Below are 24,769 nucleotides of genomic sequence, written 5' to 3'. Positions count from 1 at the left end.
ATTTATTTTTCTGGTATATTCTTAGAGTGTCTTTTCTTGTTAGAAAATAGAATGTTTCTCCTGTTGTTACTTGAACTAACCACCCAGGCTGATACAGAAGCTGACTAATAGAAGTGGCATGTAGCCATTGACACATTAGACAAGTTTTTCCTTGCATTTTCTTTCCCTTGTGGTAATATTAAATGGTTTAAGAGTGGGAGGTTAGACAAAAAGAAAGAAGAAAGAAGACTCTTAACTTGACAGATTATCTTCAGCAGTGGGAGTCCACAGTTTTGAGGAAAGTGTAAAGGTAAGAAATATTCTTTTCTATTTTCTTAAATGGATTTTGTTTGAAATTTAGCTTGATATCATATGGCATGAGTGCATGAAATAATACAAAGATTAACAAATTAATGCTGATTTAGTCCATTTTATTGAAGGAATTGATGGATAAAGTTGTTGATCTCCATGTCTTATTATAGAAAATAGTCATCTTAAGAAGAGGAGAACTGGGATTTTAGGGACTGCTTTGGTGGTGGTGGTGTGTTTTGATTGAGGACTTCAAAAGAGGTGCCTTGCTCCAGTTTTTAAGCCAGATTCTGCTTCTAAATTTCTTCCCAAAAAGCATCTCTTGAGTGTGGGCCAGGCCACAGGGAATGTGTTAAGTGGAATTATTCTCCCACCTGTAATTGAAACTGATGATGAATAATGGGCTACTTTTTTTTTTTTTTAATTTTGATCTCCATTAGATTGGATACATACATCTATATGGAAATTAATTAGTGGGTTCTGTGGGTTACTGACTTAGTTTTTCACCAGGGTTCAACTCTCTCAAGTTGAAATAAGCTTGATGAGTTTTTTTTTTTTTAAATTCCTTTTTATGTCACAGAACCAGTAGTGCATTCAGTGCAGTTATAATTGGTAATGCAAAGAAGCCCTTCAGTTGTGGGCAGCTGGTATGTTTGGAATACTAAGTCCAGAGATGATGGTGATGATAATACAGCCATAAAGAATTGCAGGTAAGGGCACCAGCAGACAGTTAGAGAGAACAGGCTCTGGCATCATTAGCCAAGTGTCTTGATGGTTTCTCTTTGTAGAATTAGGATGTTTATTTTCATTTATATACATAGCTAATTTGTAGAAGTTAAACTTAACCCTTTTTTAGGTATACAGTGTGTTTATGCATAAGTAAATTCGCAGGAATTAGCACTGCAGGAGAGAATGTGAATGTTGAGGCCCCAGGAAAATTAAGTGTTCTAGTGTTTATGACAGCTTTCCTAATGAAAATCCTTGTAGATTTATGTCCCAGTGAAAAATGGGTGTTAATTCATGTTCCTTGGTTTTGCACTGGCTTTGGCCTCACTTTGTGCTGCCACAAGCTGTCTCCACCAGAGACAGGGCAACTGTGAGTGTGTTAGAAGAGATTTCCATAGTGTCAAGGCTCTTGTCAAGGCTTGGGCTAAGCACAGAGTGCAGAGAAGAACGAGGTGCTGAAGAACCCACCAGGAATGTGTGGGTGCCACAGAGAACTCATTAAACCTAGTTGTGTTTGTCCTCTGCCCTTACTAATTCAGCTGTGAATGCTGACATTGTCAGTGTCGGATGTTTTGTGTTAATATGTCTCAGGGTTGTTTCTTGTGCTAACAGATCAGATGTGCCACTTCTCTGGCTTGTCTCTGTGTAATCATTCTGCCATGAAGTTCAGAGTAGTTTAAGAGAAATTATGTCTTCATTTTAGCTGGCATTTCTGGTGCTGTATATAATCATACCTATGTTGTCAGCATTCTGATGCTCTTTAGTATTATTTTTTCTGTAAAAATTAGAAGTCTCAGCATGTTTCAAAAGTTACCATTCCCAACTCAGTCCTTTGCCATGTGGTGAGCATTAGATTAGTAGCCATGGGCCCCTCCATGGCAACATTACATATTGTTTAACAGTGGTCTTGGACACTTATCTCCTGAAATTAACATCAGATTTGTCTTTTTTTTTGTTTTCCTCTCCAATATTTTTCCTTAGAAATACATGTGCATCTGTCTTTACAGTCTTTTTAGTTCCTGGAAAGTCTTCTGGTCCTTGGCTGCCATTCTGGAACTTTGTGGACTGTTTGGAACAATGGCCTTTCCAGCCAGTGTTGGCTTCTTGGGAAATAATACTCTTCATGATGAATTGCATTATCCTGTGTTGGGGAAATAAGATCCAAAGGTGCTTTCCTCCTTCATGATAGTTCTGGGAAGCACTTTGTCCCAATAGAATGAACTCTGGTCATTCTTTAGAAAAGAAACAAAGAAAAAGAGGGAGCAAGTTACCCTTCCGGTTTAACTTAAATGCTCTGCAAAAGCTTGCAAATCATTCTAAAACTGTAATAATGGAAGAGTTCATTATATAATGCAATGTCAGGACCTACTTTGGTTACTTATAGAAGGAGGAAATTACTTTGTTCAGCAGTAGCAGGATGTTAATTCTGCAATAGTCTTAATATTTCTGAAGAACAAACCCAACCACCTCAGGAATATATCTGAGATCAAGCTGTGCATATTACAGATCTGAATCTTTGAGGGTAGGGCACCACACAGTCACCTAGCTTGAATTTTTATTATTTTACTGTTAACTGCAATGATTTTACTTTTATGATGACTCAGGTGAATAATTTTTCTTGTGTTTTTCCCTAGTGCAGTTGCATGTGGTCCAGCATAATTTTCATTGAAGCTGGTTGAGCTTCCAGGAATCCTGCTTGTCCTGTGCCTTATTCATCTGCATTGTCTTCCTGCCTCATTTGTGCTTGGTCTCCTACTCTGCTTTTTTGCTTTTCTCACCTGTTTTCTCTTGTGCCCTAGAGCTTCTTCAGTTTTTCATCTCCTTCTTCTTGTTTCCAGGTATTTCTGCTCTCCTTTCATTTACAACCTTTAATATTCAGAGCCTGCCTAATGAAGAGGAATGACTGCTTTGCTCCATACTTCTCCCTTACACCCTCAGATTGCAGAGGAGCAGGTCCACTTCCCTGCATGTAGCTGTATTTTGCTGTGGGAGCATCAGGGAACAGATAATCAAGCAAATAACTATATGGCCTGAGCAAACCTGTTCTTGCTCACAGAGGGTGTTATTGGATGGTGCAATGCCCACTGGAATCAGCAGCTTGACTTTGGAGCTTCAGTGCATGTGTTCTCACTGTGGAAGGTGCTCAAACAGGTTAAGCATCTGCAATTCTGAAATGGGGAGTGGGAAAATACATGGCCAGTATTTCTGCATATTTACCACAAATGCCACACAGCATGCTCATCAAAACAGGGGCAGTGAAATTCTTATGTTGGTATTTGGGAGTGTTGGCCCATCCCTTCTTTCGTCCTTGCTGAAGCTTCTTCTTGACCTACTTGCTGGTATTTTCCAGCACTGAACAGAGAGAATAGCAAGGATTCCTCCAAGAGAGTTGCAATTCAGCAGTAGCAGCTTTGGAGATGTGATTTACTTGAATGCATCAATCCATATTTAGGCTTATATTGTGGAATTGTTACACTGGCATATAACTATAACACTGTGTTGTAGCAGTAAATGCCAGTTTGTGCTGTTTATTGGGACTGTTACAATTATGGTGCATGCTATAAAATCTTCATTCAAAACCTGATATCATAAACAAAGCCCTTTAATTGAAAAGAAAAAAATAGCCCCCAGCTCACATACAAAAGGAAGGAACAGCATAAACGGAAAAGAGGAGCCAAAGTAATTGTTATGCACTGTACAGTGCTGATGGAGAGCAGACAAAGAGCATACACCAAGGAGCCATGGGAATGAAGCAGCATGAAAGGACTGGTGACAGCACCATTGGGAGTGTGCTCACCCACACGAATGGAGTGATGTATGTGTTTGCACCAGTGAGCTGGAGTGGAGTTCAAAATGATTGCACAAGGCATTTGCTAAGGGACTGGGCTCGGCAGGCCCAGGCCAGTGGAACTTCAGTTTCACTCTGAAGAAGTTTGTGCTTTTTCTCTCAAGATACGGAGGCAGGATATAAATAGCAGTGGGCTTGAATAAGCAGTCAGCCTCTGCAGCAGGAAATGAAGACATCTAAGAAATCCCCTTTGTCCCAGATAGATGTGTGTGTGTGTGTGTGTTTACTTTCCCTCCATTAAAAAGACTGCTTCAGATTTTATGTGTTTCAGAACTAACTCAGTTCTCCATTCACAATCAGTGCAAGCCTTTCCATAGCAGACTAGTCACCAGGGAGAGGTTTGATTACCCTTGAGCATGAGTGTAATCCACCTTGTCCCAGACTGTACATGGTTGTCTTAATCCTTGGTGAGCCCAATACCTCAGGAAGGGAGAACAAATACTTCAACAATTTTATTAGGGTACATAATTGCATTAAAACTCCTTTGCTCTTCTTCCTTCCCCACCATACCAATGACTTGGGGACACATACCCATTTGGCTTCTGTGCTATGTTTTGCAGCCCTGATACTTGAGCAAGTTGGTTTAAGTCTGATACTTGGAAAAAACCCACCTTGAGTTTTCTTCTCACACCAGCCTTTCCCACTGAATATGGAAAACATCTGTACTTAAGCAGTCCTACCCGTGCCAGGGAACCTCCTTGCCCACTGCCATAAGAAGAATGAGAACAATGTGTTGCTTGCCATCAGTACACAGAAAATACAGGACTGCCCCAACCCTGGTGGAAGAGCAGTGTGAGGCTATCTGTCAATACTAAGTCATTTGACATCAGCATGGATATGAGTTGGATTGGGAGCTGGTGATGCATAAAACTTGATGAGGAGAGGTAAAATATGGTGTGTATCAATTTTGAATCATCTCTTTTTCAATGAAGAGGTCTTAATGTCTGTGCTGGCCCTTCTATTTATACAGTTGTAAGAGTAGACTTACCAGTACACATACATGAGGTTGATGCAAGGCCTTAAGAACACTGACTGATTGTGATTCTTGTTTTCAAAGCAAGAGAGCATGTGAATCTGAGCTAAAATATGCCTTACTTGTTAGTGATACTGGCTGACCTGTCTCTTTGCTGGGTCCTCATCAGTCCTTGTGAGGCCTTGTACATTTGAATAGGACCCATCTCTTCCCAGTCAGGATGGGTGCAAGTGAGTTCATGAACTCTTAACAGGATGCTCTGAACTAATCCTCCCCTGGGCTTTCAGCTGCTGTGCTTCCCAGCCATGAAAGCTGTCTTTTACTGGCCTGAAAAAGAAAGTGGAGAGATTTTTCCAGAAGGTTTTATCTCTGTCAGCAGACATTAGGAAGAACAGTCTTGAAATTAAGTCATGGTAAATTGTGATCTAGAGAGCTATAGATTTTTATGCTTGTCTAAGATGATAGACAGATACTGAAAAAAAAAAAAAAGTTAATGAAGACATTATTTTTCTCTGCATGTCATTCACCCTTCCTGTAATACTTATCTTTTCCAGCTAATAGAGAAGTTTGACAGTACTTTCCACCATCCTCTGAATTTCTTCCCCTAGAACTCAGGAAACTGGCCAGTCTTGGTACTGTCTTCTGGTAAATTATTACAATTTACACTCACCACATGTTTTGAATATATATATTTGTTAAGCAAGCATGACATACAGGCATGTTTCAGCAAGATTTGTCTGTCATTATGTGAGCACAGACAAAAATCACTGCTCCTCAGTGATGCTGCCTACACTGAGAAGCACACATTATCTGGCATCCTGAATGTTAGTTTGAGAATACTTTTGTTTTTAATGGACAGTGGCCACAAACTGAGATAGAGAAAAAGGAAATTATTTGCAAAGAACCTCGTAACATTATGCAATAACCACAAAGAGCATCAACATTATTTTACATGTTCTCTAAGGGCTTATACCAAGGCAGGCTGAAATTTAATGGAAAGATCAGAATGACTGGACTTGGCTTTGGCTCAAACTTTAATACAATTCATTTCTCCCCGACTTGTGTTTGATATTAGAAGGTATTAAGGCACTTACACTTATGATTTTAAGAGGCCTAATTTTAGAAGATATAGGGGATCACAAATGTTAACTTGTATTCCAGAGCAGCTGACTAAATTATATATCTATGTTTTCTAAAATATCTTAGGCAAGGCATATTTAGTTTACCAATCTTGCAAAAAGTATATAGAGTGAAGATAATGCCAAATCTGCAAAGAGAATGTTATATGAAAGGGGATTTCATGCTTACTTCAGTATGAACTATTGCACTGTTCTTTATCTAAATCTGACTTCCTAAGTTTTCTGCTGTAGAATTACTGTGGCTTTTCTCAGATTTTCTGGTTATTAAACTTCAGCCCTCCAACTTCAGAGCTCCCTTGTCTAATGTTATTTGATCCTACCATGGGGAATGTGTTTTAAGTGTTAGATATTTTTAATGGATAAAACCTTAATAGTAAGAATTTAAAGAATATTATGCTTTGGGACTTAAAAACCTCAAATTGGAGAAAAAAAGAATGTTATTTGTTTTCTCAGCATATTTCACCTTTCAAATACTGTTCCAGCTCTTCAAGGAGCACTGTGATATTGCTGTGCCTATGTACTTGGACCTTCCATTCCTATCCCACAGAGATTTTGCAAGTTTTCTTCATCTATAATAAGCCAATATTAAAAATAAATTCTGGATGGCTCAAAGAATCACATAATGGTTTTGGTTGGAAGGGACCTTAAAGATCATCTAGTTCCAACCCCCCTGCCATGGGCAGGGATGCCTTCCTTGCTCAAAACCCCATCCAGCCTGGTCCCTTGCAGGGATGGGGCATCCACAGCTTCTCTGGGGCAACCTGTTGCAGTGCCCCACCACCCTCATAAGTAAATAATTTCTTCCTAATATCTAATCAAAATCTACCATCTTTCAGTTTATAGCCATTTCCCCCTTGTGCTGTCACTACATGCCCTTTTGAGAAGCTTCATATTGCAGTAATTATAAGATGTTTCGTATGGGGGGTTAAATACTTAAAAGAGCAGCAAGTTTCCAGGCAGGGATCAGATCCTGACAACTGCTTTAGTTTGATGAGGATTTTAATAGACAAGGATTTAGTGAGGTTACACCTGTTTATCTGCTGCAAGCTGGTCTTTTTTTTTTGTTTCTCTTGCTGCCATTTTCCCATGTCTTCAGTGATTCACAGCCTCCTACACTGCAGTCCACTGGGACTGCCAGAGATGACTTTGTTATTAGTTGATGTTTCTTGAATGACCCAAGTTTTCCTTGTAATCTGATTCCATCAAGGGGATGGTGTTAGGCCTCTGGGATTTTCAGGAATGACTTGCATTGCACACACTTAAAGGAAGCTTGTTCAAAGTGACCTAAAATCTTTAAAGTCTCAAAGGAATCACCATTTTTCAGTTCTGGGCTCAAAAACATGACTTCCTCAAATGCCTGTGCTCTTTTGGACAAGTATGCTTGCTCCATGCCAAACTCCTTTTTGCTTTTCTCTAGTCCTAAGCTCCTCTGAGCAGCAGGGTCACAGTCCTGATGTGAGGCACCCATGTCAAATGACCCCTACAACCCCACAGCTTTCACTGTCGTGCCCTCCTCTCGTATCTGTGTGCTCAGGATGTGAGATTCCTCAATCACATACTGAGTTGAAAGCTCAACCTTGGGCCCTACTTATGAAACACCATTTTAAAAGCCTCTACAAACTTCAGCTTGTCTTGAATGTGTGAAGGTCCATCCACTTTCTTGATAGAGTAATGCGTTTCCATTTTCTATTTATGACAACGATAATGAATCACAAATATCATAAGATTACTTCTGTACACTCTATACATGCTTTGTATATGCCCCCCAAAATAGAATTAAATAAGGAATTAGAAAAACTAAATGGTACTGTGCATTTTCTGCCATTGGCTTGTTAGAGCTCCTGTTCTTCCACATGCTTTGCAGCACTGAGAAGTATAAACACAGCTAGTCTCTTCCTTTTTCAGCACTGCTTAGACAGTGTATCCCTCTGCTACTCAAATTTATTGCCAGAGTTGCCAAGTGGCAAATCACATGGATTCATCACATGAATGGATGTTTGTTCATGTGGAATTGCTTTGGTGATGCAAAACAGTTTCCTGTAGGTCACTGATTTGCTGTCATTCAGGTGCTCAGCGATGTTATTTGTCATTTCTTTCTGCTGTTGATCAGAGCCACACTTCAGGCTGTGAGGAAGGGTACAGAGGGTACACACATTCAATATAAATCTGAACTGTGCAATTCTCTCTTAAGGTACATGTTGTAAAGAAGGCAGGGAATTAATTCCCCTGCTGCTTCTGCCACAAGTGGGATTTAAGGTGAGCCAAGAAACTTCAGCTGATGCTCCGTACTTTATTGTGTGTCAGGCAAGCCTGGAAACTTTCTTCCATGAGGGCTGTGCGTGCTCTTGACTGATGAAATATTTCATCTGCTTTAGCAGTGGGAGGTTGTTTAATTAAAGGGAATAAGTAGCATGTACTATATCAAACACTCTAATTCTGAAAACTTGGAAATGAGAATTAATAGATTCATGCAGAAGTGTGCTTACAGGGGATTAATGACTGTTGTTAAGCTGGTGATTATTCATTTCCATTTTGAATACATTGGTCTGAGAATATTCTTGGAATCCAAAGAATTAAAAAATAGAGACATGGGGCCTTGGGGGTGGGAACTCTGGGGCTCAAATGTGTTTCCCTTCAGTGCCACAGCATTAAAACCCACAGGCTGATCCTTCAGGTAACTGTGATTGTCATTTCCACCATTCACGTGGCTTTGAGACTTTCTGCTCAGTTTTCAAGCATGCCGTAATACTGAGGGTAAGGTTTAAAAAGAGCAGTGAAAATAAAGGTGTGAAATACTAGTAAATGCCAATTTCATGCCACTGATTGAGGGGAACCATGGTGAAGGTTTGTAAGATGTTCATATGAGATGTGTGCCATCACTTGACATCCACAGTCCTCCAACAGTCTCTGAGACTTGAATCTGACCTAATTTGCCTGGATTATGAGTGCAACCTGTTTTCTCCCATCTTGCTTCATCCAGAATAAAAGAAACTGCTTCAAGTTCTAGGCTGAGATTTAAAACAAATGGGCAGCATTTAGAATAAATATTAAAAGTAAGCCCTTTTTAAAAAGGTGCCATGTGGAATGGTATTTGAAAAAAAACTGATCATGGGGAAGAACAAGAGAAAGCAGAGGTACACAAGTGTGAATTTTTCATGCAGCAAGCATGGGGTGGGGGATGAGCAAGAAAAATCAGGATGAGGAATGAGTTTCCACTGATATTCACACAGAAAGGAAAGAGCATTAAATCGGGTCTATTGATTGGCACTGATACAAAAGTAATGCTTTTCTCTTAAGCACAACTCTGCTGTCACAGCTTTTTGGTTACTGATGTGTGCTCCCAACAAAAGACATTACCTTGATACAGAGAGGGTGCTGTGAGCTGCAGGCATAACTGAGGCCATGGCATATTCTCAAGCATGGTTATGCAGACAATTTTTTTATAGTGCATTTTTACATCTCTATTTTTCTCTACTGAATGCTTCTGTTGATAGTCTGACTTTCTCAATTGTTATTGCTCATGTTAAGTGGTAGGAGGAGGGAAGAGTAAAAACCTGAATGCTTATAATGTTCCTTCACTGTTGCAAAACCAGTATTGACAACAAGTGACATCAACACAGGATTAGAGAAGCATAGAAATAGTACATGAGGGTTAAAAAGACAATGTAAGTGGCTGTGAAACATAATCTTCCCTTTCTCAAATAAAATGCTCTCCTCATCCACTAACTCATCTATCTCAGTCCTCATTAAAGTTAGTGGGAGCCTTTCCATTAACTTAAAATGATATTGGATCAACCCCAGATCCTCTGTCCTGGGTGTAACGGGCACAGTTGTTAAGCTCAGAGGTGAGCAGAGGGAATTTTATGACTTAAGAGTCAGTGTGAAATTTCTGCCCTCTTGAATCCACTGGTGAAACTCCCACTGGTGAAAACTTCATTAGTGCTGGGATTTTGCCACTAGACTCAGCACGGAGTGAAATCAGTGTGGCAAGAGACAGCAGGATGTTTGACAGCAGAGATGCTAGCTGTGTTTTATCTTTGGCTGGAATGCTGAAGTGTAAACTGCTTTCTCTGGTAGAGTTTCTTGCTGCCATTTCAGTGGCAATAGGAGAATTGAGCCTGACTGCAGCTGCCTGTCTCTCAAGGAGAGAAATTCTGGCATGGTACCTGGCATGGGCTTTGCTTCAGCAATGCTCCCTTGGGAGATTTCCAGTTTATCCAGAGGTGGCTGTATCTAATATGCAGCAGATAACTGGAATATATTACACTTCCATCCAGCAGCAGAGACCATAGCCATAATCCCTTCCCAGGCAGAAGAAAGCATAAAGCTAGGATTCAAATAAAAATAGGGAAGTTGGAAGAAAAAAAGCTTCTTAGAAACTAATGAGCTGTACCCATCCAGCTGTGCTATCTGCAGGGAAATGATACATTTTTGAATTGGGAAGAGATGCGTGTGTGTAAAAAGGAGGAAAAAATGATTGAAAACACATGAGAATGGGAAGGATTTTCACCACACTCTCCCCAAATCTGAAGAGAAAGATGTCCATTACAATAATTGCAGTGTAAGCCCCAGAAATATGCTGCAGTGTGAGGCCAGATCCATCCCTGGAGGGCTTGCAGGCAGAGATGAATATAAAAAAGTCACAGGAGTTCAGGGATAGGTCAATACAATGATTTCAGTTTTTAAGCAGCTAGTACAGGGTTTCTAGAAAGGGCTGGAAATCTTATTTCCCTTAAGCAGTTGTAGTTGAACTCAAAGGCTCCTGAAACACCAGTTGCTTTCCAAGATGCTGGTGGTTATCAGTATCTAATTCTAGCCTGTTTCCCAACCTGGGGCTGCCTTTGAAGTATCACCACTGAGAACTGCTCTGTGCTCTTCTCTGCCCTGGCCTACTCCCTGAGCAGGCTCTGAATGAAAGGGTTTGTTGTTGGCATGTGCTTCACCTTTTACTTCTACATGCTGTTGACTGGTATTAGCAGTACCTTCCTCAAAGGAGATGAGGATGGTAACAAGGTGGTGCTTAAGTGTGGTCCCTGAGAGGACCTCATTGGCTTTAGGCTCTGTCTGCAGCCACCAAAGGTCTGTCCTTGGGGAGAACACGTAGGAGCTGCATTATAGTGCCTGCATTTAGATGTGCTGCCTGTAAGTCTGACTCCTCTTGGGGTTAAATGGTTCATTCTTACAAATAATATCGTATTGGTAATGCCAGCATGTTATTAATGTAGTGAATCATTAAATGAGGAACATTTTTCCTGTCTTATGTGTGGTAATGTTAAATATGGTCCCCCATTCCTGCCTCCAACACCCACCCTCCACACCCCCCCCCATCCATTTCTCTTTCTGGAGCATTCAGAGAGCATGACTTCATCTGCTTGATTATCTCCAGCCTTGGGAATGCTGGCTTTGTCTCTGAAACCACCAGAATGTGCTGAGCAAACACCGCTCCCAGTCAGGCTGCATCAGGGCTGGCAGTTAAAGCCTCCCATGCAAGAAAACTTGCTAGGAGCTGCTTTTCCATGAGATCATCTCTAATGATAGGGGGTTGTCTTGTTCTGGTGAACTGGATTGTACACGAGGGCAGTATCAGGGCCAAATAAAAGAGCTGTTGTTTCTGAATGTTTTTGTAGCTTTCTAGGATTGCATTTTTGCACAAAAGTGGGCATTCATTCTTATGTTACGTTGCAGTTTCATCTTTCTTACTGACAATGTGGTTTCTGTCATTGGCAGCAGTGCCAGTAAAATCTACAATGGATTTTTAAAATGTAATTGTGGAGGGAGTGTTTTTTTTCTCCAAGAGGCATGAAGAGCTGTATCTCTGACAATGCAAACTTCTTAAGAACTGTGCTGTTCACTCAAGTCTGTCTGGCTCTTGGGCATTGTTTTTCCTGTGCATCAAGCAGTGGGAGTAGGCTGAAGCAATGGAGAGGGAAGGATTGCTGACAGGTATCGAATGGGAGGCATTTCATGGGAACTCCCATGACTGGAGTGCAGGAGCTCTCTGTGCAAGCATCTCCAACTTGTTGAGGGTTGTATTTGCTGCCACAGATGTTCTGATGTGAAGAACAGGAAATTAGGATGGGTTAGATATTACTGGGATACAAGGAAGAATGTTATGTTTCCATGTTAGCTGATAATATCTAAGCTATTCAAATGCAATCTTTTATGGTCTGCAGATATCTCCTTCTGCCTTCCATGAGAATGATAAGTTTTTAAAGCTTGCTAAGAACTGTGGCATTACATTGTCAGACGTGATCCAAAGGAGGGGAGGTAGTGTGTGAAAAGAAAGGGACAATGTGAGTTGCATGCCCTGACCTGGCAGTCTGTGAAGGCACATCTTGACATCTTGAATTTCCTCCATTAATATTCAAAAAAATGTGGGGCTGCCAGTGTTTTTACACAGCAGAGGCAAATAATGCAGATGGCAATTACAACCACTGTTCAAATCTTAGTCAAGCATGTGCTTATTAGTTTGAACAGTGTCAAGGTCCCAGCTTTCTCCCTGTCAGGCAGTGCAACCCCCGCAGGTTTCGGAGCTGCCAGTGCATGTGAGGACATTTGCTGTTTTCTGTCACTGTTCTTGCATGTATATGAAGTTGAGTGTTACCCTGGTGTTACAGTGATTGCTTCCAGCACAGCTTTTTGGGGGAAATAAATCATGCCACTCAAATTAGGAAGTGATCCAATATCTTGCTCATAACCCAAATTAAGTAAAACAAAGCTTGTATTTTATTCTGGTTTAGAAGAGGTTTAAATCTTTGGCATGAAGCCTTCTATACTCTCTTCTAGTCCATCACACAAGCATCAAAGAAATTGTTATAGCTTGGCTAGAAATACTTAAAGATGTTCTAGAAAAGAGCTTATTGTCACTGAGCTGAGAAGATAAGCTTGTGCAGAGCTGAAAGCTTTCAGGAGCTTTGCAAGTGGAAGCTTTGACTGTCCAGCCAAGAAGCTGGCTCAGTTTTGATTGTTTCTATTAAGATTAGTTCTCAGTACAGTGTTAATATACATTTTGCATGGCCTAACAAATAGAAGATGTAGCTTTATCACAGATAATGAAATCGAAGTATTTTCCATTGAGAGAGGAGCTAGAGAAGATTACTGTGGACAACTGCTAACTCTGGACATTTTAGAATTCTTAATCCAAAAAGTTTGTATCCATGAAATTTTAAAGACCTGGAGATAGGAGCTCAGTTGATCTCTGTATGTTGATTTTTAGTCAGCGAGTGGAAAAAAGTGTACAGCTAACAGGCTATGAAAATTGAGTGCTGGTGCTAGGTACAGGTCTATCCATTGATCCAAAGCAAAACAATGGAACTACTGAAATTGGAGTCCTTTATTAACAAATATAGGGACCAGCACTTTGTTAGCATCTCTCTACTGAGCCTAAGGAAAATGAATCTTATCAAATCAGCCCAATGTATTTTACTTGATCAAGAGTACAAGCTTGTCTGATAGAAGTTGTGGTATTTGCCTGAATGGGCCTTCTTCACATCTTGATCCAGAGAGAAAATGAGCAGTGTCCAACAGAAAGTGGTTTTGACCCTGATGATCTCCAGGTAGAGATGGATGGAGGGAATAATCTCTGAGCTGTTGGTGTATATAATAGGGTTCCTCAGAGGTTTGCTGGCTTTTTACTATTTAACACTTGTGTCAGTAGCTTGCTGGAAAACATGAAATTATTGCTGGCACAGTTTGTAGAGGTGCTTGCAGACCAGACACAACCAAGAGAATAACTAAGTCAGCTCACTGTAAGAGCCACCTACATTATGTGATAAACTGTGAGAACGTAAGGAACACTCATGTATTTTTTGTCTGGTACAGGGTCTTCTATTTAAACTCAAGACAGCAGGTCTTGAAGGTGCCTGAGGCTTTGGTCCAGCAGAGCAGTGACCAAGAGGCCCTGGTGGATGGAAAAGGGAGTATAAATCCCAGCACCCTGCCAGGTTGTGGGGTTTGATAAGGCACCATTGTAGATGTGGAAGGAAACATTAGAAAACTAAACTCGGTATTGGTAAAAAGGAAGTGGGTTGTTTACAAAGCCACTGTACGTTGGATAAAATCCACTTTTGTCCAGAGGGCTAGCACAGATGATATCAGGGCTTGGAATGAGATTTTCATCTCGCTCTGCCTTTCAATGCAGAGGTGGAGTTTACCCTCAGTATGTTATTGTGCTGTATCAGGATTTAAATTCCTTATTTGCTGTTTTCTGGCAAACATTTAGGTAAATGTTGCATTAAGTAGATATTTCTTTTTAATAACATTGACATTTATCTCACTTTTCTCATGACATTTTTAACATCTTCACAGATACCTGCATAGCTATTTCTGTTCTAAAATTTGCAGTAATTAATTGTTTTTCTGAATATCTGTGGGAGCAGCTATCAGCAAAGAGAAAGGGAGGCACTCTAGTTTCACATCCTTTGATTAAAGGTAAATTGAAATAATTAAAGGTGTGGTATTTAATGTAGAGGCTTTAGGGTTGAAAACCAGCATCCTGATACCTGCTGAGAAATACCTTACTCCACAGATAATCTCTGTTCTAGTAACTACTGCCATGGCTAAGGCTAGCATTGGAATGTGGCCCACAGTAATTACTGTTTTGAGGCAAAGGGGACACTTTCTGTTCACCCAGAAATAAATCACTTTGATTGCTTTTCTCCCATGGCACAGTGCTGTATATATAATTTAAGATGTACAGTGCAGCAGTGAAGCCTTTTAGAAGTGGATCATCCCACTGGTCAGCAGTAAGAAAGCAGATAAACACTTAACACTTTTGGGAGCTGGCAAGTGCCAAGGATGCTACACGTACAGCTAAGAGCACTGCATGTGTCTCAGGCTCTGGTATCAGCCTGCCTGGAGGTGAGACCCAGCTTGCCCACGTGTGGTGAGCTGCAGGAATGTCTCAGGATTGCTCTTGGGGGATTGTCTGAGTGCTGTGTGGAGCTGCAGTCGTGTCTAGAAAACCATCCATCGTGTCAAGTGCTAATAACAGGAATTAAGAAGATCTGTAAACGCATTTTATGAGCAAGTATAATCAGTTTGGTGTCTCTTAACAGGCTGGTATGTGATGACTCTGGAGAGCTTCAGGAAGGGGAGGCAAGGCAGAGCATCATCCCCTCTGAGAGGGTATTTGCTGAAACTGTGGGGCTTTCTTGTAGCTGTGAGTGGGGCTGCTCCATGCACAGCTGGGGTCTGACCTCACAAATGCAGGGTTGTTTGTTGCTGTTGTAGTAGCCAGCCACCTGGGAAAGGCCTCTAAAACCAGTTATTTTTTGTTACTTGGTGAGCACTCAAACCAATTATAATTATGGCAGAAATTGTTGATGGGCTTGTATCAATTTCCTTTTGATAGTTGTCTTTTCTTTCTTTGCTCTGGGGTCTGAGATGTTTTTGAAATACCAGGATCTTTGTCCTTCTCTTCTATGGCTTCAACTCCTCTTCAGCTGTGAAATCAGCTTCAGCCTCTTTGTGTCTGACCCTGCTGTGAAGTTGTTGAACTTTTAACCAACTCTGTAGTCAAACAGCCCCTTCTCACAGTGCCACGAAAGCACATCTCGCTCCACATGCCCCCAGTTTGTGTACTGAGGCACAGCAAGTACTGGAGGAATTGCCTCTGCCAGCAGCCACCCACCCCTTCCAGGGCTTTCCACCTGAGCAGGCAGCTCTTGGTGCTTGGTGTCATCCCTGCTCTGGCTGAGAGGAGAGGTGAACACTGAACATCAAGGTTCTGTGTCACAGAGCATCTGGCAAAGTCGGTGAACCCGGGCTTCATACCATGCTTTGTCTCAGGCTCAGCTGAAAGGCTGACACAGAAATTTTAGTAAAACATGTTAAGTAGGCACCCAGAACCTGCTACAGACAAGATGACTTAATTGTCTTGCATGTGTACGTCTGAAAAAGCAAATTATGTAGTCTGCGTGTCTAATGCAACTAGAAGAGACAGAAAAAGATCAGAAAATAGGTTGTTCTATTTCATTTCTTGTCATTCTACTTTTGTGTAAGATGAGCATTGTGATTGAGGCATTCTTATTATAATTTTGCAGATACTTGTTTGTAATGGGAGGTATTGCCATGTGGTATTCTTACACCCCCTTTTTGTTTTGTCCCTTATGAAATCTTGTGTTCTCAGTTCTGAGTAAATTGAAGAGGTTGGATTGGCAGTTCCAGATGTAGATGCTGTCTGTTCATGAAACAGGTCCTGTACAGGAACAGAATTAAACTGCCAGTTTAGGTGTGCTTGAACACTTCTGATTTCTTCTGAAGAAACCGCCATGCCAGCAGAGAAAAGTCAGCAATTTTGTTTTCAGCACAAGCATGAACTTTCATGATGCAGGAGTTATGCAGCTGACTGAAGTAAACTGACTGGTGGCATTGCTGCTCTTCCATCCATGTCACTACTTACTGGTTATAACCCCTGCCTCTTTACTCTTGTTGATAGCAGGTTTTGTACTTTCTGCATCTGCTGGGCTTCAGTAATGTGTTTGCTGAGAAAACATCCTGTTGTCTAATCTTGAGCCTGGTGGTTTTTTCTACATTTTCTTTTTAATTACATTAAAAAGAAAAAAAAACAGGTGGGGAGAACTTGAATCCTAACAATGTTATTTAACCAATGAGTCCAGCTTGGAGGCTAAACCAGACCTTTTGCTTTTGAATCACTCTGTGGGTGGTGCTGCTTCTGTAAAAGCACAAGGTGCCCTTACTACGTTTGTGACTCAAAATAATTTCCAGCAATATGAGTGCAGATGGAACCAATAATTTTTGCTTATTTCTAGGCCTTTTATACCTTCTCATGGAGAAAAAAGGTCTTTCTGATGCTCATTTGAAGCTGAACATGTTACAAAAATCTGGCAGACCTTTCATCTTCCTCTCTCCTGATGCTTACCATCTTCTCTGTTGAAGCATGGGGACAGTGGCATGTGTCTAGCATATGAATCAAGTGTCCTCCTGCACACAGGGCTGGAGACAGACCATGGCTGTCTCTGTGGAGGGTCCCAACAAGGTACTTGTCCCAGCCTGAACTGTGGAACAGTTTCCAAGAGGTCTGCACCTATCCCTTTTGCAGGCTTGGGTCCCCATCTCTCTCTGGTCCCAGGCAGAAGCATGGACAACACAAGAACAATTCACACAAGGACACGTTCACACAAGGACAACAGCACCAGGGTAAATGGCCCTTTCCAGCACCAGTGGCTATTAAAACACAGGGGACGTTCCTTTTCCAGAAGCATAACATGAGATGTTTCATTCTCTCCTAACTGAGCAGTGCTGCAATACAAAATGCTATCAAAATGCTATTTGAAAATCAAACTCCTTTGTATGCAGCTCTTCTCTTTCACCTCTCTCACTGTGACCAAGGCATGGAGCTGAATTACAAGCCCTGCTGCACCTGGGTAAAGGCTGACAACAGGCCACGCTCACAAAGGGCCAAAGTTTGGTCTGGGCTGAGGAGTGGGCATAGGGAAAACCATCTCCTTTAAGGAAATCTGGCAGATCCAACACTGACACAGTTGCTCTGCCCCTCATCCATACCATGGTTAGCCACTGCTCTGGCACACCAGCAGCATGCTCTCCACACCCTCCTCTCTCTGCCAGGCACAGTCTGTCCCTCTGTGCTGACCACTGGAAAAGCTTGCAGGGGTTATGGAACAAAGGTTTGCCTGTCCAGCTGGTGAAGCAAGAAGTGCTCGCTCTTGGATAGAAATGACAACAGCTTTTTTTTAAAACCAAATTATTTATTTGAATAGATGAAGCAGTAACTGTGCACAGTATTCAGAGTAATTTAAAACCAAATTAATGACATGCACTCATAAGCCAAGGCATAGGGAGGCAAGTAAATCCTTCTTCTTAGTCTCAGGGGAGTTGCTTTTGCACTGCAGCACAAGAGAAGGGCTCATGCATGCTTAAAATGCCATGTATCAGTTACAGAGCCTGTGCTGCTATTCAGATGTCACCACTGGCAAGCACACAGTTTTCTTCTCTCTCGACCTAGTAATGTGTGTGCCCTCTCATCATCATCCCCCATTTTATTTTAATAGGGAGCAGGCTACACCAGCAGCATAACAATTTGTTTCACAGGGTTCTTCCTCGTCTCAGGATGATCGTTAGGAAAAAAAGTTGGATTGACACATGGGAAATTGCTGTACTAAGGCTGGAGTGCGTGAGGAGTATGGCCTAGCCCATCTCCATTCAAAGGTAATGATGCTCTTGGCTTTCTAGGATTTTTGGGGTGGAAAAAGCCAAGGCTGGATGCAGCAATGCTGCTCTTTGCAGCTGGAGGTGCAGGGAGAGGTTTGCTGCTCCATTATGTACCATCTGCTGTTGGGCTGCTGGAGAAGCTGGCAAGTAGCTCCAGATAACCACCTGGGTAGGGCATTTTTCAGAAACTGCTTCTGGGATTATTCTCAGCCCAAAGACCCATTAAAATCAGTGTTAGACTGATGAACAGGGATTTCTGCTCATAGCCATAAAGGCTGAAATGACTGAATAGAGAAAGTTAATCAGTTTCCACTTCTCCTTGAACAGATATTTCTGCCCAGGATAATGCCCCTCTGGGGGTGGAGAATGAATGGAAATTAGTTATAGGGAGTTCCAAGGGAAGGCAAAAATGAAAGCAATTTAATCATAAGGTAAGTATTTATGTTGCAGAAATAACTAATTGGTATTCAGTAATAAAGATCTTAGGATATAAAACAGAAAAATGAAATATTTTATGTGTGGAAGTACTTTTGATAGATTCTGAATGCTAGATTGTATGCAGGAGTAAATTTATACCATTGGTCCTGTGCAGAAAAAAAAGAGATTTTTGTAAGGAAAACAGTCTCAGAGAAAGAGAACCTTACATTTACATCTAGATAAATTCAGTTTTTTCCTGTTAGTATGTTGACCAAAACCCCGAACATTTTTTTTTAATGCATACTCTGAATGCTGCTTTGCACTCTACTGCACAGAGTAGGGGCAAGTGACTGAAACAGACTGATGGGGAAAGCATAAAAATTATTGTACAAAGAGAGATTGTTTAGATATCTTTATTTAGCAAGTGAAGTACATTGCCAATAGGAAGGAGGAAAATGGAGACTCAGCTGTGTTTACCAAGGCAACAGAAATTTTCCTGAAGTGAGGCCAACTTTGATATGAACTATTAATTTTGCTTGATTTTTGCAGGGCTACTTCTGAACAGGACTTGAATGTCATGCTTTTGTGTGAGGGCATAAACATCTTTCTTTCAGTTCATGTTAGTTTTACATCCTTGCTTCTAAAAACTGATGGCTGGTCTGGCACTTGAAAGCCCATACCATGGCTGAGGTTGTAGCATGACCTGAAACAAGCTGCGCCCTCCGTGCTTTTGGGAAGGGCTGGGATCCTTGTGGCACCAAAACAGGCTCTTGAAATAAAGCCAAGTGCATTGTGTTAATCCTGTATTTTTTGCTCTTCTCTTCTTCCACCTCAGCAAAGTTTTTCCTTGTGGCCCTGCTCCAACAAGCCGTTTAACTGCGTGCAGGTGCAGGCTCAGGATGGGACCTCCTGGCACGTCTCACTGTGTGCTAAACTGCATTTTCAATGAAAAAACAAGGCAACTTCTGGGGCCACGTGCCCCTGCCAGGCCCAGTCTTTGTTAGTGCTGAGTACAGACATCTTCCCAGAGCACCAAGGTCAGGGTGACAAACCAGGAAATACTAAGTGAAGGTACAAGTCCCTGCATTTCACCTGCTGACCTTCAAAGATGGGTGTAGCTGCCGTGATTTACCTGCAGCACTGTGGCTTTGGCCATGAGAGCAGTTTTTCTGGGCAGCACAGGAGGTTGTGCCTGGGTCTCACTGCTCCCTGAGCACACTTATCTGAGCACAGGTTGGCTCGTCATGCAAGGCCACCTGCAGCTCCTGCACCACCAGTGATCCACGTGCCAATTGTCAGTGGCCAGCACAGGTGCTGATGTCCTGGAGATTGCCATCTGTGAAACACTAGAGGAGGGTGAACATTTTTCTGCAGGATTTCCTATGAATCACAATTTTTTAGTGTTCCCTAGGCGCAGTTATTAGTTGATGGTTTTGATACCAGCAAACCTATGAATTGTGAAGTCTATTTCTGCCTTCATCCTGCCTCAGATAAGTGCCAGGCATGAGTGCCAGTACATGAATATCCTTTCTCAACCCACTAGGCCACTCACACTCCTGACCCACTGACCATAAGCCAAGTCTTGCTCCTTGGCCCCTTTTCTACTGCAGATCTGAGAAGGAGCTCTGAGGGATCTCCTGTATCCCACACCCGCACCTTCCCTATTAACAAGAGCCCCCAGCCTTCTCTTCCCCACTGATAATTTCCTCATAATTTCACCCTGTTATTCCCCCATCTTCTCTTAATTTCTGCCAAGAAGAATTTGTTTAGCTTCAAGTGCTTTTTATATTCCTCACGGGACTCAAGTTGCAGTGCCTCAGAGTGAGCTTGTCCCTCCTCATCACCTTTTAGCAGGCCCAGGTTGTAAGAGCATACCATTACTTTACTTCCTTCCACTCCCTGGGTGAAGAGTACATTTTGTTGGTACTGTTCAGGTTTTGGGCATGGTGAACTGTCCCACTGATTCTGTTGAAAAAAAGAGAAGAATTGAAGGCTAGAAATTTTCTTGGCCTGCCCAAGCTTGTGTACTGTGGCCCATTTGCCTGATCTCTTGCACGTGTGATTGCCCCCCAAAGAGCTCAATTGTTTTGGCAATACAGTGTTGAATTGACCATATCCCAGTAGGGAATTACTTGGTGCTGCTTAAGTGGAAATGTCAACAGACTTGCAAGTATGAAGTTATGACCAGAATCTGCAAGTTCTGGTAGACGTCTATCCACTTCAAGAAAATTATGAATTTGTCTGTGGATCATATCCCCTGGCTTGCACAACTGAGCAGAGTCAGCCTCATGGAGTTATTTTTGGTGTTGACCTCATGTCAATAATATTTTCCTCCTTTTGAGCGCTGAGAACAATCATTTTGTACAGCCAAGTTTATGAGATTTGGGAGTTTTATTTTAAAGGACTTCCAGGTAACAATCTAAAATAAGATTTGATTTTAACCCTGGAGGAAAATAAAACTAATGGGCATGACCAAATTCCCACTTACTTAGAAAAAAAAATCCGTGAACATCCTTTGATAAATGGACTTGAGTGAGGCTCAACCAAGGACCCTAAGCTATGGGCCCAGATGAAGAGGTTCCCAGAGAAGTCTTTGTGCAGCTTGTTCTTTCTGTTGGCAACCCCAGGCTTCCTAGGCAAATGAGAACTCTAAACTTTGTTCCTTTCCCAACCCAAACTCTAACCCTAGGCACAGACTAAACCTTTTCCAAGGATCACAAGCTACAGCAGAAATCAAAAGCTATCATGGGAGAAATATTTTTACATTCTCCCTTGTCAGCCACAACACAACTGGAGTTCAAGAGTGTTCCCTCTCCTAACCCTAAACATTGGCCTTGGCTGGATTATCACAGGCCACACCAATGATGAAATGTTCAGAGACAAAATCCTAATGAATCCAGTCCCTCCCTCTGAGGGAGTTGCTTGGCAGCTCCACATCACATGCAGTTCTAGGCTTTGACATTGCCCTGAACTAACCCTAGCCCTAAACCTTCTGTGTGAACTGAGCATTTGCCAAGGAGACTAAGCCTTGGCCAAGATAACAAACTTGTGAGGGGAGAAAGCTCTTTGCAGCCTCTCCTTTGCCTTTGGCAGTGCCTTAACAACCCCATGCCAGCTGGAGCTGTAGGAGCTCTAAGTGCTCAGACTGTAACCCTAAGCTCAGGTGTGGGCTGCTTCACAGCTAAGAACACTCATCTGTGCCTGAGATAGAAAGTGCAGCAGGGGGTTAAATTTTTTACTGCTCATTCCAGCCTTTTCCAAACCCTTTGCAGACCTTTGCTATTTGGAGCGCTAGGCTTTGTCCCTCTTCCATCCTTAGCCCTAAAGCCTGAGGACAGCTGATCCTCAGTCAAGCACACAGAGCAATGGTCCAGATGAAAAAGCAATCAGAGGAGAAACATTTCTGTGACCTGCACTTCCCTGCAGAAGTCCCTCACCAGTGCCATGCTAACTGTTACTGCAGGCTTTTCCCTTTCCCAGCAGTGAGCTCAGCTCTAAGGCTGTGCATGGGGTAATCCTTTGCTGAGGAACTGAAGCCCAAATCAAGCATTGTCAAAGGAATGACATTCCAGGAGACTGCTGCTTCTCCTGGCAGCCTGTGGGAAATGCAGCATCCACTGAAGCTTCAGGGCATCACCCTCCTAAAGCAAAAGCCTGACCTTGAGTTAACTATAGTTGAGGATAACCTGCTGTGGTCCCAACAAAGATGTTCAAGGAGCAATCTTTCAGGAAACCCAAACCCTAATCCTATCACTAAATCTGAAATGAGCCCTGGGACATAATTAAAATGAAAAAGTGTAGGGAAGAAATATTTTTCTTTCCTCCTCCTTACTTTAGAATCCCCTTGGCAGCCCCATGCCAACAGAGCTCCTGTCCCAAATTTCTCCCTGTTTCTGTCCCAAACCTAACCCTGCTGCAGACTCTCAACTCAGCTTACCTAGAGCCCAGGGGAAAAGGTTGTTTGGGGGTAATATTTTTTCAGCCTATACATTGCTTTGGCAGTCCAATGCCAACTGGGGCTTTAGGCTTTGTCCCATTCCTAAACAATGTCACTGTAACCTGAGGTTTATCCCTGTCCCTAAAGTGGGCTCTTCAAGAGATAATCACATAACTCCAGTTATGGACTTCTGACAGTCTCTAGCCTTCCTTCCAGCTACAGTGACTTGCTTTTACAGTTTAAGCCCTGTGCTCTTTTGACTCTTAATGCCACAGCCAGGCTCAGCACAATTTAGGATTGGTAACAGTCGTGTACTGCTAGTGTGTTTGTGAGCCCCATTTAGGGTTCTTCCTCTCTAATGGAAAATACCAAACCCAAACACCTCTGCCAGATAGCACTTCTGTGTCTGTGGTTAATTATGGGGAGGATTGAAGGCCAGATGACATCCTCGTGAGATGAGCACATTTGTCTACAACCCGTGTGGACTGTGCCATGAAGTGGTGTGGACAAGAGCTTGAGACACCAGCTATCTTCCTGCCTGTTCTGGTACAGGCCCTGCACTCTTTACCCCATGCATCCAGCTGGAAGAACAGAAGGATCAAACCAGCTCCCTGTTCTTTTGCATCCGGCTCTTGCTGTTCCTGTCAACAGCACCCAGAGAAGAACCACGTGTTTATTTTCATGTAGTCCCCCACCCATCTGCTGGAGCAAGCCATGGATCCCTGTGATCTAAATCCTGCAAGCATTTTGCTCTCCTTCCACCCCCTTCAAATCTGTGTGCCCATTTGGAAAGTCACTCATTAATAAAATAAAAAGCTTCCCATATTAAGATTATTTCTGTAACTTCTACTATGTGTTCCAATATTCTCAAGGACCTCTGCATCTTCTTTATTTTGCTTTAATGCTGGGAAGAATGGGGCATGCACCCCCAGAAGTATTTTCCATCAGGGAAAGGAATGAGCCACGTGTGTCTGGAAAATGGAACAGTGAATGTTAACAGGTCCTCACCCTGAGGTGTGCTCTCTGGTAATTATTGTTTCAGATGGCTCTGAGTGAGGGCTATCTCCTGTAGCTTCTTATATTTTTAGCAAAAGAATAAAATCTGCTCCTTGAGATCAGCCTAACTGCATCTAAAGCTGTGACTGTACCACAAGTCAGAGCTGTAGGATTGAATTTAGACTGGTGCAGGGGAAATAAAGGTAAATGTGCAGCATGTGTGTTGCTTTTTCAGAGAGCTTGAGGGTTTGAGAGCAGAAAGGGAGGATGGCTCTGAAAGTTGGAAGGAAAAATTGAAAGAGTCGGTGACAGGAAATAAAATTGCTGTAGTAAAGATTTCTGTAGGCAAATACCAGGATGAGTGCTGATGAATGGTAACTGCCCAAACATAACTCTGAGTTATTTTGTGGTGGAAAGTAATATACTACACTGAGCATCCTCATTCAGCAGAAAGAGCCCTGCTGCATGTCCATGTGATACACAAGGGCTTACCTACACATTTTGGTAGTGCTGTAACTCCATCTGCAGCAATTAAATCAGGATGTCCCTCTGGCATGGGTTCAGTTAGACTGATGGGACCCAATTCCCACACATTTAATAGAGAGGGCTGTGTGGATGTAAAAAATTCCAAGCTGATAGAACCACCACCTGCACAAGTTTGAACACTGTGGTGACACTGCCACTCAGTCACAAGTCTGTAACCAAAGGTAGAGCAAATCACTAAAAAACTCAAACCAAACCTCTGTAACAAAATTTAAAAAAAAAAAAAAAAAAAAAGCTTTGTATTGCTGCATGTTCATCTTCCCAGCTCCTTGACACGAAGAGCAGAAGGATCCATGGGTCTGCAGGAGGTGAAAGGCTGGGTGAGCCGAGGTGGAAGGGCTGTCCTGGCAGAGCACATGGACACCGTGCTGCCAGTCCCTCCCGTGGGGCTGCTGCTGTGCAGGGTGACATCCAACAGGAGCAGGGGCTGAGGCAGGGTTTGATGGGGCTGCAATTGCCAAAGGACTCTCCAGGAGACAGCAATGGGAAAGGTGCCCAAGGGAGCAAGGAATGGTGGGGTGGGTACAAGGGTAAAGCCATTGGTAAACTCATGAATCTTCAGCCCTGGCACTTATCTGGCCTTTTCGTGTGCTGGCTAGGTCAGTGATGAAAGACTTATTCATCAAATCATTGTATCCTGAAATGTGTTGCAATTTAGTAGAAATAACACTGTGAAGCAAGATGTATTATTTATTCCTGACCCTTTCACC

General features: G+C 42.3%; 1 long non-coding RNA gene across 2 annotated transcripts; it reads left to right on the top strand.

Moving 5' to 3' along the window:
* The first annotated feature begins 14,834 nt into the window (after positions 1–14,834).
* Positions 14,835–19,428, top strand: LOC135295279 (uncharacterized). 2 transcript variants are annotated; one of them, XR_010357320.1, is made up of 4 exons: positions 14,835–15,256; positions 17,037–17,134; positions 18,047–18,163; positions 18,494–19,428. It is a non-coding gene; the product is annotated as an uncharacterized LOC135295279 (long non-coding RNA). The 2 variants fall into 2 exon arrangements; XR_010357321.1 differs by lacking the exon at positions 17,037–17,134.
* Positions 19,429–24,769: the final 5,341 nt, after the last annotated feature.

Source organism: Passer domesticus, chromosome 2, assembly GCF_036417665.1.
Source record: "Passer domesticus isolate bPasDom1 chromosome 2, bPasDom1.hap1, whole genome shotgun sequence".
In the NCBI taxonomy this organism is placed as follows: Eukaryota; Metazoa; Chordata; class Aves; order Passeriformes; family Passeridae; genus Passer; species Passer domesticus.
Note: the sequence above shows the minus strand (reverse complement) of the source record. Positions and strands in the feature narration are given on the sequence as shown.